This window comes from Parasteatoda tepidariorum, chromosome 2 (assembly GCF_982258835.1).
Source record: "Parasteatoda tepidariorum strain Cologne lab strain chromosome 2, Ptep-v5.0, whole genome shotgun sequence".
NCBI classification, from domain to species: Eukaryota; Metazoa; Arthropoda; class Arachnida; order Araneae; family Theridiidae; genus Parasteatoda; species Parasteatoda tepidariorum.
The window spans coordinates 108,500,650-108,516,911 of record NC_141756.1 but is presented as its reverse complement, the minus strand read 5'-3'; the positions used below and the strand labels follow the sequence as shown (position 1 = coordinate 108,516,911).

Sequence of the window (16,262 nt, the reverse complement as noted above, 5' to 3'; positions counted from 1 at the left end):
CGCATTTGTACTTTATGGAGATGAAAACCTCCCACGGTTAATCTGACAAGAAAAGGGAACTCTAAACAACAATCTGTCCATTACAGAGGATATTTTACATCAGCTCTGTGGTGGGTTTTTAGCCCAACATTGATTGGAATCAATGCATTTTAATGCATTACATACATTTTTTAATAATTTAGAAAATTTTGGATAGTCCAGATGATAACCAGATGATTTAACACAAATTTTTTAAATTAAAATTTGTAAGATAATTAATAAATTTTGACAGTCTAAATAATAATTACATTCTAAATAATATATGGCATAACACTAGAGTGGCATTTTGACATTCTAAATAATAAATGGCATAAATTTTGACAGTCTAAATAATTTATTCATGTTGTACTTTAAGCTGGGAAGGTCTTCGTTTATTTGCGTTCCTAAAGCAAACATTGAATTTGATGGATAAAAATTATGAGTTTGAGGTGAAAAACGATAGAATCATTATTGATTACTATAGGAGAGTCAAAGCTAATGAGGATAAAAAATCAGAAACTGAAATTCCTGATAAAAATTCAGATAATTTAAATTTGTGCAATAGAGAAATAGTGGATGAAGAATAAAAAAAAGTCTCGAAATGGAATTAAAGTTAATTTCTAAATATTGAACACATATCTGTAATGAAAAATATACACTGTTAAAAAAAACATGGATTCCAGAAGAATACATACATATTTTTCTGGAATCCATGGTTTTGTTAACAGTGCATATTTCTCATAATCAGATGTCTTCAATATTTAAAAATGATACTAAATCACAATCGAAAATATTCATCCCTTTGCTCTTTTTCAATACATATAGTACGTGATTATAGTACATGATCTCAAAACTCACAAATTACTGTCAGCATATATATAATAATAATTTTTTAATCATAAAAGATGTATTCTTATCGATCCACAGGGTTTATAAAATAAGATTTTACAGTATCTAAAGAAATTTTAAATAAGTAGTATATACCTTCGTACTTAGCAGTGTAGTATCTAAAAAGTTAAGTAGCACAATGCTTATTAATAGTTTGTCACAATTTTAGTTAGTTACTGCATTTGTATTAGCAACATTGAAAATGCTTATTAAATAAAAACTTATCCCTAAAAGAAAGTACTTTTCCATTCCTCCAGCGCAGGCAATCAAGTTGCCAATAGAAATTCACTAGGCCCAAGTAAATTCAACTGTTTTATTCTTTTAGGTGACAGTAATTTTGTTAAAATAATAAATAAAATAGATGAATTTAATCATAAAGTACCAAAAAAATTATTCTCATTCTATGAATTTTAGTATAAAAAATAACAATCCATTACTCGTGTAATTAAAACTTCTTGACTATTTACACAAGCCTGCCAACCATCTACTTGCTTTATCACAATAGTCACTTCATGTAACTAGTGCATAGCATTTTTTTCTATAAATATTTTTGTTTCCTAATGTTTACTAAGTTAAAGTGTGATAGAATTACTGCTGATTGATCAAAACTTTGAAATATATTTTCATTGATTAAAACAACAACAAATAATAAATAACATATTACATTTCAAAAATGGAATTTAATGTTAATACTTGCTATGATTCGATGGTGAATACTTAATTAATACTGCTTTTTAAATTCATTATCTAGTAAGTTAAATCTTAGCATTAAATTGTAAGCTTTGAAACACATTTCATGGGAAAATTTTAATAATAAATATATATTCATTGTTTAACTATAACTTTGTATAACTAAATAAATAAACAATAAGTATGAAAAAATATGTTTTTTTTCTACCGTGTGCATGGTATTGGGCCCAATAAGTAAAAGTGTCACGCCGCTTATATGGCGGCATTAATCTGATTAATTCTTAGAAGGTTTTAAAATTAAAGTAATGAAAATATATAAAAAATATTAATTCTACAAAAATAACATACTTTAATTTTTATACATAAATATACAAGGAAAAGTTTGAACAAAAATATTTAATACTGATATTCAAACATTGGTAATTAAAATATTTAAACAAATTTTTAAAACAGCTCTTTAAATATTAAAAAAAAATCAACAGCACACCATCAATAGTTTGATTATAAATAAACCAGATTTTTAATCACATCATATTAAAAATGCAACCTTTTTGACAAAATATCAAAGTGCAAAATATCAACTGTGCTGGATAGGTAGAACATAGCATTCATTCAGACATAACTAGAGTTATGGCAACTAGCGTCTAAGTCATGACAGTTAAATGGAAGTGAACAGTCTAAGTGAGAAGGCATGTTACTTCAAAATGGAGATATGCATTAAAGTAAAAAATATTTTTAAGTGATTTAAAATGTCTAGAGGAAAATTGAAGTATAAAAAGTGTTTCCAGCAATATGAAAAAATAATTTCACCAATATTTTTTGGCAGTTACAAATCTGATATCAAGAGTGCATTCTAACTAATAGTAATTATAGTTGACCCTTGATCTTGATTGCTATAGTTTTCATTGTGAATGAAAAAATAGGAGAAAACAACAAAGGAGGGTCAACATGAAATTTCAAGTAATGAATTTGGAAAAAAAAATAATAAATTTACAATAAGGAAAAAAATTTAAATTAAAAAATGTATGTATTTACTGTAAAAAACAATTGCAATACAACATATAAACAATAGAAACGATGAATAAAAGTTTAGTTAGTTAAATAATTCAAAATCTTAGCTGTTTAAACACTCTCAACACAAACAATTACTTTTACAAGATTTTAAATAGATTCACTTTCATGTGAAGTTCTTTATTGTTTCAAAAGCTTTGAGGCCTTTTGTAGTTTATGGAACTGACTTGTTCCATTTCCCAGTCGTAATCACTTTGCTTTTGCCTGCAACCATTTCTTGAAACAGCAGCGAAACAACATTTCCATCAACTGATACGGAAACATCTAACGTAATGTTTATAAGGAAATAGAATATTGTATTTTGCATAAAAAATGCCTTTAAATTAATTTCAAATTAGAATTGTCAGAAGAAGATTAGAAATTAGAATTAAAGTACTTAAAAAATATGCGAGACAATTAATGACGCATTTTTTCTTGTTATTATTTACATGTTGATGGCTCAGGCACTGAACTGTCAATGTTAAGAACTGGGGATTAATCCTCAATAGCGGTTTTAAGCCCCCTTCCAGCTTTGATGGAAACCAGCTTGTATGAGGAGTAAAGGCGGCCAGCGCACAATGCTGAACTCAACTATTTGGCCTCTTTTTACTACAGCAATGAAATCTACATTTTGGACTGTACTCAAACTATGAGCTATCACTAGCACAGTATGACCTAAGCAAATAAAAAGTGAAACATTTTATTCAAGAAAATAAATTTGTCAATTTTATAAAAACTAAAAGCAAACACATTTTTCAAGGAATTAAAAAAATTTTTTTTTATAAATTTTAACATAAAAATAAGATGTGCTTAGTTATATATAGTTTATAAATCTTATTCTTTTATAGTCTTATTATTTTCTATAGAATTTCAAAGTTTAACAAAAGCTTTGAACTCTTACAAGTAAAAATTATTAATTCACAAAAATTGGAAAGAAACTCTCGGGTAAGAATATATTTTGTTGAAATAAAAATTTTCATGATGAAATAAAATAAAAATGCAGCAAAAATTTTCAAGATAAAGTAGATTACAAAACACAAACCAATTTAATTTGACTCAGTATAACACATACAATTAAAATAAAATGTATGAGTTATACTGAGTACTTTAGCATGCTTTTTACAAAAATGTACTAAAAATAATATAATTATAAAGTAAAAATATATATAAAATGCACACTTAATATAAAATTTTTTATATTTGGAAAACTTAAATTATATAAAAATTTGATTCCATTTCCTTTAACAGCATAATCTAAAGCTTCTTGAACAACTTTTTCTGATTCTACCCTTCTAAAAATTTAATGATTGATACAAAACATTTATACACATTATTTTACATAAGAAAAATTAAAGTCTTTAACAAATTAAGTTCTCTTGAATATTACACAAGAGAGTTAGAACTAAAGGAAACTTTTCATAGAAGAAATTTGAGGTATCAAACATATGAAAAATGTTTGAAGAGCTCATCAGCTATTTCAGAACCCTTTGATTAAAAATTTGAAGGGTATCACAAGAAAATTTAAGATTTGTTCTCTTAAACTTAACATGCTTTCAGTTTTCAAAATATAGGGGAGAGCGTAGTACTATGGCACAAACAGCATAGCCCGTCCATCAACTAGCGACTAACAAAACTAATCTGACATAGTCCTTTCCTTAGCCACTAACAGTTAGCATATAGTATCTAGCATTATAGTGAGATCAGTGGGAGCTAGAAAATAAAAGGAAAATTTTTATTGAAAAGTAAATTATTATTTTTTTCAATTCTATTCTTTCCTAATTGATTAGTATTAAAAATTAAGATAATGTATTGAACTTTTAATTGTATTCTACTTAATGGTATGATAAGTTAATCTGAACAACTAACTGTAAACACTTTTACATGCCATGTTTTTTTTATTTTTAATGTGTTGTACCTAGGGACTGAATTGTTAAAACGGGAATGAACAGAATCCTGTGCTTGTTAAAATGGGAAAGAATACCTTCCTTTTAAGAAATGAAACAATATACAAAAGAGATGAAGAAGAAATAATATGTAAACTGCATTCACGCTGAGCAGCATGGTCTTCAGCTTGTCAGAAGCAATCACTAAGTACTCTGTGCATTTCAGCGCATATGACCATAGCCACCAAAGAATAAAGGCGTTGAGATCACCAAGGTCTTTTAATGACGTCACAAACAGTGGTGTATAGCTGATAAGCGATTAGTCGCCAATTTCAAATATTTGCCATTCATTAAACAGCAGTCCCGTTTGCTTGTCGGATATGTCGTTACAAACCACTATCAAAAATACATATAGCATTATTTTACAACTTTTAACAATGCCATATGCATGCGTAGTTCCAAAATGTAAATGGAACTACAAATAGGGCCTAAAGTATCCGAAAAAAGAAGAAAAGAAACATAGATTAATGGATAACGAGACAGTTATCAAATAATGGTTAATAGTCGAGTAAGTGTTTATCTTTTGTATTTTAATATACGGTTTTTGCAGACTTCATGGTTACCTTTTTAATGAAATAAGTTGTATTTAAGAATTACAATGTTTTGAGTATTGTTAGCGAAGCAAATATTAGAATATAAAACTAGCAAAACATTCGTACTTTTGCAAAACTTTTAGACGTGAAATAAAATAAATTTAAACATCATTAGTCTTGTTTAAATATATCTATAAACAAATATCAGGTATCATTAAAGAGTTAAAATTTTTATTATTTAAAAAACTTGTAAAAAACGCTTTAATTAAATTTTTAAAAGAAAGAAAAATGTTGATTGGCTCTTGAAACTTATTTATACATAACGATAGCTTACGATGAGTAAAATTTCATAAATATTCAGAATTGGATGCAGAAGAACTTCAATGCATAAAATCATATTAATAAAAAAGGAATTTAATTCATTGTTAGCCATTTTAGTTTTTGAGTTTGCTCCAGATTAAATAAGCTATTCTCATTTTTATGTTTATCTCATAAGTCAGGAAGAGTTTATGTAAACAAGCTTTAAAACAATGATATATAAGTTTATACATATGTATGCATAATAATTCAAATGTATCTTATATGTAATATATAATTAATGAGATGTATCACAACAAGTAACAGGAAAAATGATTTTAATAAATGCTTTAATATTTTTTCTATCTTAATTTTTTTTTTTTTTAATTATGATTTAAGAAAAACTTGTAGACAATTTCAAATGTAGTTCATAAAATATATTCAATATTTTCTTGTCTTTTACAGTGCTTTATTTTTTTAGATATTGAACGATTTCTGCTGCAAAAGTAATATCTATTTTGGGATATTTTTTAACAAATCTTATAAGAAAGATTGTCATCAATAAATTTATATGCTAGAAAAACTTAATATTTGAAAATACTTTATTTTTTTATAATAATCAGCAAGAAATAAAAAAAGGTATATTATTTTCAAATATAATAAATACTATTTTAAAGTTTTACAATCTTAAGGAACAAAATACTTTGATAAATTACTTATAATTTATTTATTATTATTACTTTATAATTATTACTTAGCTAAATTATTTTGTCCCATTTTAATATTATATGTGTTGTTTATTTGTAAATAATTGCAGTGTTTATGTTTAGATTATTTCCATTGGAATTTAAATGTATATCATACGATTATGAAAGAATTCTATAGAACTTATTTTAAGATTATGAACGTGCCAATAAAATTATAATTTCTTTACTTGTCTCTTTTCTGTCATGATAAAACATATTTTTATGTACAAGTAAGAGTCTTCATATTTCAAATCTAAAACAATAAAATTTCTCGCACAATAACCAAAATCATAATTATAATAATAATGGAAATAATTGAAATAATGATAACATTTGAAATCAGTACCTCAACCAGATACTCCACATTCTTCTAGGTGGCAAAGTTACATCAAAATGTAACAAAACAGCCTATAATGGATATGTTAAAAATAAAATTATTGCTTTCAATCTACTATAATCAATAAACCATCAATAAAATTACTAGATAAAAAAATTTAATACAATAAATAAGAATTTTTTCCATTATACTATTTATTACCAAAAATGATAGCAAATCAATTTCTTTACTTAAATTTATCGAAGAAATATCAGGGAATTATATAAATCAGTTTCCTTTTAATTTTAATTCTAAAAAACAAGAAACAAATATTCTTATTTTTTTAAAGGAATACATCAAATTTAGCTTTTTAATGTTGAAACTAATGCAGTAAGCTAAAATGAATCTTGATATGTTTTAATTTATTAAAACATAATAAATACTTCAATAAGACAAAAATAACACAATAATTAAAAAATATCATTTAAAATTTTCGTTTATGCGCAAATAAACTTTCATCAAACTACTTTCTCTGGTAAGAAAAAAATTCTTTTACAACTCTTTGTTATTTGAAAGATAATTTCAGCAAATTTCTTATGAAAAATGCCATTTTTTAGTATAAATGAATAGAATCTACAAGAAAATATGAATAATGAAAGTGACAAAGTAAAGAAGAAAATAAAAGACCAGTGTTACAACTCATTGTAACATATATTACAACACTTCAATTTTGTTTTCACAGCATTGTAGTATATGTTACAATGAGTTGTAACAACCAGGAATATTTTTTTAACTATTTACTTTAAATTTATAATTGTCCAAAAAACAATAAATAAATGGAAACCAAATATCAATTTTGAAAAAAGAGGAGAATTTAGTATGATCTACAATACATTCATTTTAAAAAGTTCAATATTAAATATCAAGAATGATATATTTTACAAATCACCATAAATAACAATATTACAATAGATATTCATATTTCAAAGAGCTTGAAATAAAATAGTTTAATTTTAAAAGTGACCAGATTAACCTGATTAGGTCTTGATAGATATCTAAAATTAACATCACAAAATTGTACTTCTCCAAAATGCTCAATTATTTTCACTCCTTTCAAAAGGTATCTCTGGAGATAAATTCAAGTACTTTAAAATAGTATTTAGTTTCTGAGTACATTCACATCTAAATAAATGCCAGATAAAACTTGGTTACTTGAAAAATCCTTGCACCTGCAGCTAAACCAGGAATGAACTGCCCAAATAATAAGGACAGATGAGCAATGGATCTGTAATTAAAAAAAATATCTGTAACTAAAAACGATATTCATAAACAAATAAATTAGCAACAAAAAATATTTAAACACTTTTTCAAGACTTTCACATAAAAATGAAATTTTCATGACATAATTGAATCTGAAAAAAAAATTCTAAATTAGGATTCTTAGAATGAAGTGAATTCTTTCCAAACAGAAAAATAAACTCCTTATTAAAATATTAATAATGAAAAAACTAATCATGTATCAGACAAAGAGACATATTTTCAGCATCATATTAAATCATACATAACATATATAAACTGATAGATACTAACTTTTTTTTTTGAAATCAATTACAAGAAATCTAAATGCATGCTTGATTAAAAAATAACTGCAACTATCTTGCATAGTTATTTTATTCAAAAATGCATTGTTTTAATAAACATAAAAGAATTCATATAAATTCAATCATTCTTTGTTAACAGAATGCCCTTAAATATATACACATAATTTTGAAGTCATTATCTAGATGTTTTTAGTTTTCTTGTTGCCATAGGACATTTTTATGCAAGAAGTTAATGTTAATAATGAGTGTGTCTCAGATTGCAGCAATTGAAACAATTGAATTTATAAGAATAAGGATCTACTATACACGGTATATCAGAGTAGGTGTCCCTAATTTTTGCATCGCTTTATACTCACCAATTCTTTACATGAAAATTCACTTAAGTTCACATAAAGTATGAACTTTCTTGTGACTACATGCAATCTACATTTGACAATCAAAATAGATGATGTTTGAAAACATATATGCAAAATCTTTATACGAAAAAGTACAGACCTTTGAAATTTTCCAGAGAGGAAAAAATAACCAAAAATTTGTCTGTCATACTCTGAAAAGAATGAGAAGCACTGGTGTCTGCTCAATTCATATTACAGGTGGAATAAAATAAAGGTAGCGAATGTCATCAAAGCTGTTGGAGAATGACACAATCCATATCAAGCATTGTTTGAGGCATTTAAAAAGAGATGCAAACATCATTGATGAACAGAACAGGATTGTGACTTTCATCTCTTCAGAAGATAAACGTTTTTTATTCTGCAAGACAGTTACAACCGGCAAACCAATTGTGTATCAGCAGCAAGTCTTACTATAGTATAACTTCATAACCTAATAGTCAGTAATAATTTAAGATCCAATCTAAATATCATAAGTTCAATTTTAAATCTCAATTATCCAACTTCACAGCAAATAAACGAAATTTGATGTTTTATCAAAGAAATTAAAAAGTGATAGTTTAATTATTAATCACTAATGAAATTAATACTAAATATCCTAACATTTATGGTATACCCTATTATTGGTAAGTAAATAATACTATCTCTAAGGCCTGTACTAAGAATATCAAATTACTAGCCAGTAAATTATCCAAATATCAAAAGTGTTAGCCAAATTTCAAAAATCTTAGCCAAAAGCAAACCTTAACAATTTTTTATATTTATTTTTTCTCCCCATGGAAAACTAAGTTAAAATACAAATTTACTATAAATTGAACTTCTTTAAAAATGCAAATTCAATTGAAAAGTCATTTTACAGTTGAGGAGGAATAAATGAGCAATGAATTGGGGATAGGAAAAAAAAATTTTATTGTCTTCGAGGGAAAAAAATAAGAATAGGTTTGGATAAATTTTTAATAGCTTCTTAGACTAGATTAGTAATATAAAGATAAACCTGAAGCAGCATATGATATTTTTATCTATTCCGACTATCTTTTAAATTAATATATTTCATTTCAAATAAACCGTTTCATTCTTTAAGTCTTTTATTTAAAAAAAATTACTATCTCAAATTTTTTTTTAAAGTCACGATTGTAATAATTTAGAAAAAAAAAGTATCATGGTAGAAGATAAGTTATATGAATAATTTAATTGTTCAATTCTGTTTTGAAAGGTTTTTTTACTACTTGCAGAGATTTTTTGACAGAATTTGGGTTGGGGTTTAATACGTTTATTGACAACTGTGTGCAGATGGTTATACTATATATCGATCATCGAAAAGTGGTAACCTTAAAAGATAAAATTAAAGTTACATTCTCTTATTTTAGTAAATGCTTTAATTTCCAAATTTTACAATAAGTTTACTTTAATAAGCAATATGATATTGTCTTGAGAACAAATATTTTCTAAAAAAATAGTTGGATGATAACATGCATCTAGCTACCATTTAATCTGCTTAATTGACAGAAACTTTTCGTCATGCGATACCGCCGGATCCAGCTAACAAACATATTAATCTGTATTGCACATTTTACTTTACTTCTTTCTTCCTGATGCTTATATAATCTCCTTTGTTGCTTACATTATCTGGACTCAATATAGTTCTAATTAGTTATGCAACATATCTAAGGAAAATAACTGTAATTAAATAAAAAATACAAGATTTGTTTAGGAAAATTCATTTTGATGTACTTTTCAACATCAAGGAAGATATAGGCAAAAAAATTCGTTCGCCAATACTTTTACCAAAACACTATTTGGTTTGCCGAATTTACAATTTTATTGCATTTAGTGAGGTAATGAATGCTTAGTGAGGGCCCTGTATATGGTATTATTTTTTAAGCTAGTTCATTTTTTAAGACTAGAAAATATTCAAGTGAACTTTCAATTATATTTACAAGTAAGTTTTCCATTTGATTAGGTTAACTGCAATAAATATGAATCAACCTGTTATTGTAGAAAAATTCATTCTATACAAAGAAAAAAGACTTTCAAGGACCTTAAAAGAATTCTCCTAACTTAGTTACGCTGAAAATCAAAAGATTTCTTCTCTCTACTAAATTTTCATGTGAAATCCTTCCTACAATTGCTGATCTGATTACTGAAGCAGCATACATATTAATGACCAACCTATTCTTACTCTTAGTGTATTTTTAAAATATGGTTATAGAAGCACAAAATGATAGTCATAATAAAAAACATATATAAAAGTGAAGCTCAGAATTGCTCAAAAAATTATAAACAATGTATCAAATTAAGTAAAATATTTTGCAAAACCTGGATTTTTTTTTCTTTTAAAGTTCAAATCAACTGTAATAAATGCATGGTAAGTACAAAACAAAAGCAGATAAATAAATGTCTTTTTAATTTTTGGTTTTTCTGACAATTTTTTTTAATAATTAGTTTCATTGAGAGAAGAATAATTTCTGCAAATATCAGATTTTAATATAATTTACCCAAGACAATAGCAATTGTACTAAGTATCTAAACATGATTATACTTTTATATAGTTTGTGTAGCAATAAGAAAGGCATTTCAGCAGAGTACAAAGGTCCTCCCATGCATAAAACACAATACCTAATAAATAAAAATTCAATGTATTTTAATCACTACTTAAAGATTATGGTTATTAATTTATAAAAAAGTAATATTCACTTATAATATAAATAATTTATAAAGGCCAAAACTTTATATAAAATTATATTTATTTTAAAATAATAATAGAATCTACTAGTTCCAATTGTGCATATTTTTTTGCATATTTGCTTAAGCTTTCATGTTATTTACAATAACCAAAATAATTCTGAATAAAGTAAAATGTGATTTTCTGCTGATGAAATATCTGTTTTTCAGTTTATCAGCTATTTGAAACTTTAATGAAATTTCAACAAGATAAGAAACAAGCAAGCTAAGAAAAATATTACATTGCAGTATTTTTTCAGAACTTTTACGTGTATGCAGTATTGCATTTGCACTATATTTATTAATGTGGGAAATTTAGTTATAATCATGAGATCTATTTTATTTTTCCTATTTATTGAAGATCTTAAGAACCAGAAATAAATTTTTGGAGATGTAAAATTACATGTTATGCAAAGATGAAAATTAGTAATTAATGAATTTTGTCATGTACAAACACATTAGTTTAGCAACACCATTCTGATTTTGCCCAAAAAGTAAAAAAGAAAAATAAGCATTAAAGCAAATTAAAATAAAATATTTTAAAACTTAGATTTTGAACAATATAAATATTTCACATTTTAATTTGTACATATAATAGGGCTATTAACACAATATATTAATGTTATTTTAATATTTTCAGTTCTTTAAAAATAGTATCCACTCTGAAAACACCAAATAAACTGGTGCATTAAAATTTCATTTCCCTTTTTCAAGACATTGTCAACTAATTGAGTTCCAAAAAGTTAAACTTTTGTTAAATCTACAAGAAAATTAGATTTATAACATTAAAACTTTAACTGCTCGAATAAAATCATACACAAATTCTCTACTTTTCCACTAAATAAAAGGCAAAAAAAATTCGCTCGATATAAGCAACAAAATTAAGCCTTAAATTAAATTTAAAATTGAAGAATTTAAATAAAAGGATTATTTTTAATAATTTTTCTTAAAACATTAGCATCACTTCTATTCAGATCATTATTAGAATGTTTAGTTCGATTTTTTAGAAGAGAAAAAAAAAAAAAAAAAAACAGTGTCTGTATTACTAATTTGATTGAACATAAAAGTAATAATTTTCCTTCATTTTTTTAAAATTTAATTTTCGTGCCATTATACATGGATACAAAAGGAAAGGAAACTATTTTTAAATACTGGCATAAAATTTTCAAGCATTTAAAATTATTGTGAATGATTGCTGCTTAACTTAATTAAGAAAACACAATAATATATTTTTTGCTAAGCTTTGAAATGGCAAACTTATCAAGAGAAATTGTTCATTTTTAGAAATTGAGTTATTAATAAAAGAGTCAGATTTAGTATTTTTGACAAAATAAAAGAAGATAAAATAGCTTGTTTTCCACGTTTTCAGAAAAGAATAACTCTGGAATGTATCAACATTGCCTTAAACCAACCAAAATATTTCCTATTTTTGAAACCATAAGTTGCAAATATATAATATAACAGCAGGATATTATAGCATTTTGAAAAATTTAATCACAATAAATAAATAATGATATTATGAAACATAATACAATTATTCTGAAACGTGCCCTTTGTCATAATTCATATTTTGTACATTGAGTTACAATTATAAGATAAGTACAACATTTACAGAACAATTGCATTTTAACAAGCTTGATCACAAAAAAATAAACACAAATAATCAGTTGAATTTTAATAAAATTTATTCAGAAATGCATGAAACTGCGTAATTAACCAAAGCTTTTCATATTCTTCAAATTCTAAGTTGAAATTACAAAATAAATAAGGCATTTGCAATATTTCCTTTAACAAATTTGAAAAAAAAAAAAAGTAGCTAATTCTTATTATAAGCACCATAAAAATAAAATTTCAAAAATGAAACATTTAAAAAATTTTCAGTATAAATAAAAAGAAAATATCAAACCATTTAGAGCTAAATTTGCAAGTCCTTGAAAAAAAACAATGCCTACTCCTAATGTGCTGTTTAATTTTCTAACTTCATTGACATGCACCCAATGCAATTGGAATATGGATATTCAATATAGCAACTACAAGAGCACTCTGAGAAAAAAAAATCAAATAAAATTTATGAATTTTTATAGATATTTTAGTTTTGGAAAATTAAAAATCATAGTTATAGAAATATCATTTACAAAATACAGTAACAAAGTAGCAACAAAAAAGACTTATTAAATTAATATTGATAATAGCTTAAATGCTGAGTCGTAAAGAAGTTATTTGTGACTCAAAGTATGTTATTTTTAGAAAGCAAAGGGAATTGAAATGATAGTATAAAATAAAAATATATTTATAATACTGTAGTATGTATATAAAGTTTGAATATCTCAAATGTTAATAGAGCGTATATTTTAAATGTGGTAAAAAAAATTATTCGAAATAAAGTTACAAATTTTGAAACTTTTAATTATGTCATTAAAAACAATTGAAATTGTTGCCAATAAATGTATCTCCTCTTCAGGGCATTGGCGTGGGGTCAGGTGGAGAAGGAATTACATAAAAATCCTATTATGTCACTAAATTATGAGATAATTTGCAATATACAAAAATGTTGATATTGTCATTATTTTTAAGAAATTAAAATTAAAATCAGAACAGTAATAATAAAAGTATTAAATAAATAATCCTAATAAACTGAAGCAGTAAGATATTACTCGATTAAAAAACTTCAGTCGCTTCAAAAATATACACATTGGGAATAACAGCCAACATTATTTCAAGTGCTCAAAAATAGGCCCCTATTTTCAAGACTTGCCAGATTTGAATGAGGAGAAACGAAAGTGATTTGATATATAAAATGTTCAGTTGTCAAGGAAACAACTTTCCGTTTTACTTAAATTACATTCAATTTTCGTAGGTAATATTATGTTTTACATTTCAAATCACCTTTGTTCCTTCTCATCCACATCTAGAAAGTCTTGAAAATGGGCGCCCATTTTTGAGTGCTTGAAACTTGTTGTTTGTTATATTTGATCAGTATATTTTAAGCCTATGAAGTTTTTTAATCAAGTAATAATACAAGCAATTATTAAAGTGTCAAAAACAACATTTGTAACAGTTATGGGAATTTGTATGCATGCATACATTAAAAACAAGAAAACACAAAAAAAAAACTATTACGAAAAGCAGAATAAAAAATAAAGCAGAGTAAGAATATTTAAAAAATTAAACAGAATAAGAGTTTTTTAATGCTTTTTTTTCAAAACTAACAATTTAAAACATGTCATTATAACAGTCAAGCGAATTTAGAATATTGAATTTTTTATTTGGTTATTTGAATGAATAAGTGGTAAGAACGATAAAAGGGGCCTCCCTGGATAAGTGGTCTCACCATTCCACCAAACGCTCTCTAACTTGGAAGTAACGGATTGCACCGCCATCCTGAATGTATCATTGCAATTTCCTTCTCGAGATTTTGTCTCGCAGTGGACTGATTGTAAAGACACGGTTCCCAATAGAATATCGAAGTCAAGTATTACTGATTGAGGTCAGTAAGCGGGTGGGTAACCGCTTTGATCAGCCGGCGTATGGACCGATTGCGCGCGATATCAGTCCTCGTGAAACTGTTCTACCGTTAAGTGCTTGACTTCAGGTGCAAGCCGTCCTTCTACAGAGGATTAAAATTGTGATGATAGGTCTTCAAATCATCCTTAGGGAGGTTTCTCAGACCGTTGCTAATAACCCGTTGTGCAGCTCTAGTACGACGTAAATTAAATACCCATCTGCCTATATCAAGCTATTTGTTCTTGATATTGACAAAGGTTGATAAGCCGTGCTTTTAAATTAGCATACAAGCTTGCATATGCATGTGAAGACAATAAATAAATTAATAGAACGATACAATATTTTATTGGACAACAGTTTGGTTGTTGAGCTCAGGGGATAGAGCGTTCGCCTTCCAATTAGGTGAACCGGATTTGAATCCCACCAATGACTGTCCGATACGAATCCACATTCAGTTTGCACCGACTACAGTGGTGACGTGAAATATCCTCAGTGGTAGACGGATCACTGGTTAGAGTCCCTTTGCCTTCAGGCTGACCATGGGAAGTTCTCGTGGTCTTCCTCTCCATGTAACGCAAATGGGGTTAGTTCCATCAAAAAGTCCTCCACGAAGGTAAAATTTCTCCCAATACTTGATCTAAGAATCCCCTTTGTCTTCTGGATTGGGTTTCAAATTACAAGCATACGGAGTTGATCGACTGTTTAACGACGGTTATAAAATAAAATAAAATAGCCTGGTTGTTAAAATCAGAGTTTCTCTAATGTTCTAATGGTGACGATCTGCGTTTCATCCATCCTCATGATTCGAAGAAGGTAATGTTTATGTCATTTAGTAACTAAGAAAAGCCTTCTAAAATTTAGGCTTATTTTATTATTTATAAACATGTGTCGCTATATAAATAATTCGCTGACTTGTGTACTCATTAGAAAAAACGGTTTTTCGATATAAAAACATTATATGGCGATCCTTTTGTCGTAGTGGTCTTTCAGAGATTTTGGGGAACGAATCTGTTCATATCGCCATGCGGAAATTTTGTTTCTTTGCTACCCTGCTAGATTTTATTTGATTTATTCACATGCATAAAATGAATATTCAATCAAGCCCTTCGTTTTATTTAATTTGACCTTTATCGAATCGAAGAACAGATAGCACAAATTTGATAAGGTTACAATCAGGGCGAGAACGAATTCGAACCCGATACCTGTGCGCTTCAAAGTATTCGGCAGGAGGACATGTATCTTCCATCTGTCCGATTTAAACTGTGGTAGTGTAATGCGTGTGAATTCGAATCATGAGTAGGATTCGTTCTCGCCCTACTGCGTTCTCACCTGAATCAGAGAACGATCGATCTCCAATCCAGTACTCCCCAGAGGTATTGATTTGTTATGGTTCGAATGGTGGTTGGTGATTTATCGAGAGATAACATAGCCAAAAATAAAGCCTATGGCCAATATTAGGTTTGAAAATACTTTGACGATCGCGAATCGCTAGCATGACTGTGAGAATTAGTATAACCATGTAACTGAAACATATTTGTGTTGTTGTTGTTATTTTACTTCGCA

At 26.8% G+C, this 16,262-nt stretch overlaps 1 long non-coding RNA gene across 2 annotated transcripts; it reads right to left on the bottom strand.

Moving 5' to 3' along the window:
* Window positions 1-1,134: 1,134 nt before the first annotated feature.
* Window positions 1,135-16,048, bottom strand: LOC147816016 (uncharacterized). 2 transcript variants are annotated; one of them, XR_015431564.1, is made up of 5 exons: window positions 14,527-16,048; window positions 13,102-13,238; window positions 7,515-7,766; window positions 6,512-6,573; window positions 1,135-3,321 (listed from the first exon to the last, which is right to left on the bottom strand). It is a non-coding gene; the product is annotated as an uncharacterized LOC147816016 (long non-coding RNA). The 2 variants fall into 2 exon arrangements; XR_015431565.1 differs by lacking the exon at window positions 14,527-16,048 and adding an exon at window positions 13,850-14,471.
* Window positions 16,049-16,262: the final 214 nt, after the last annotated feature.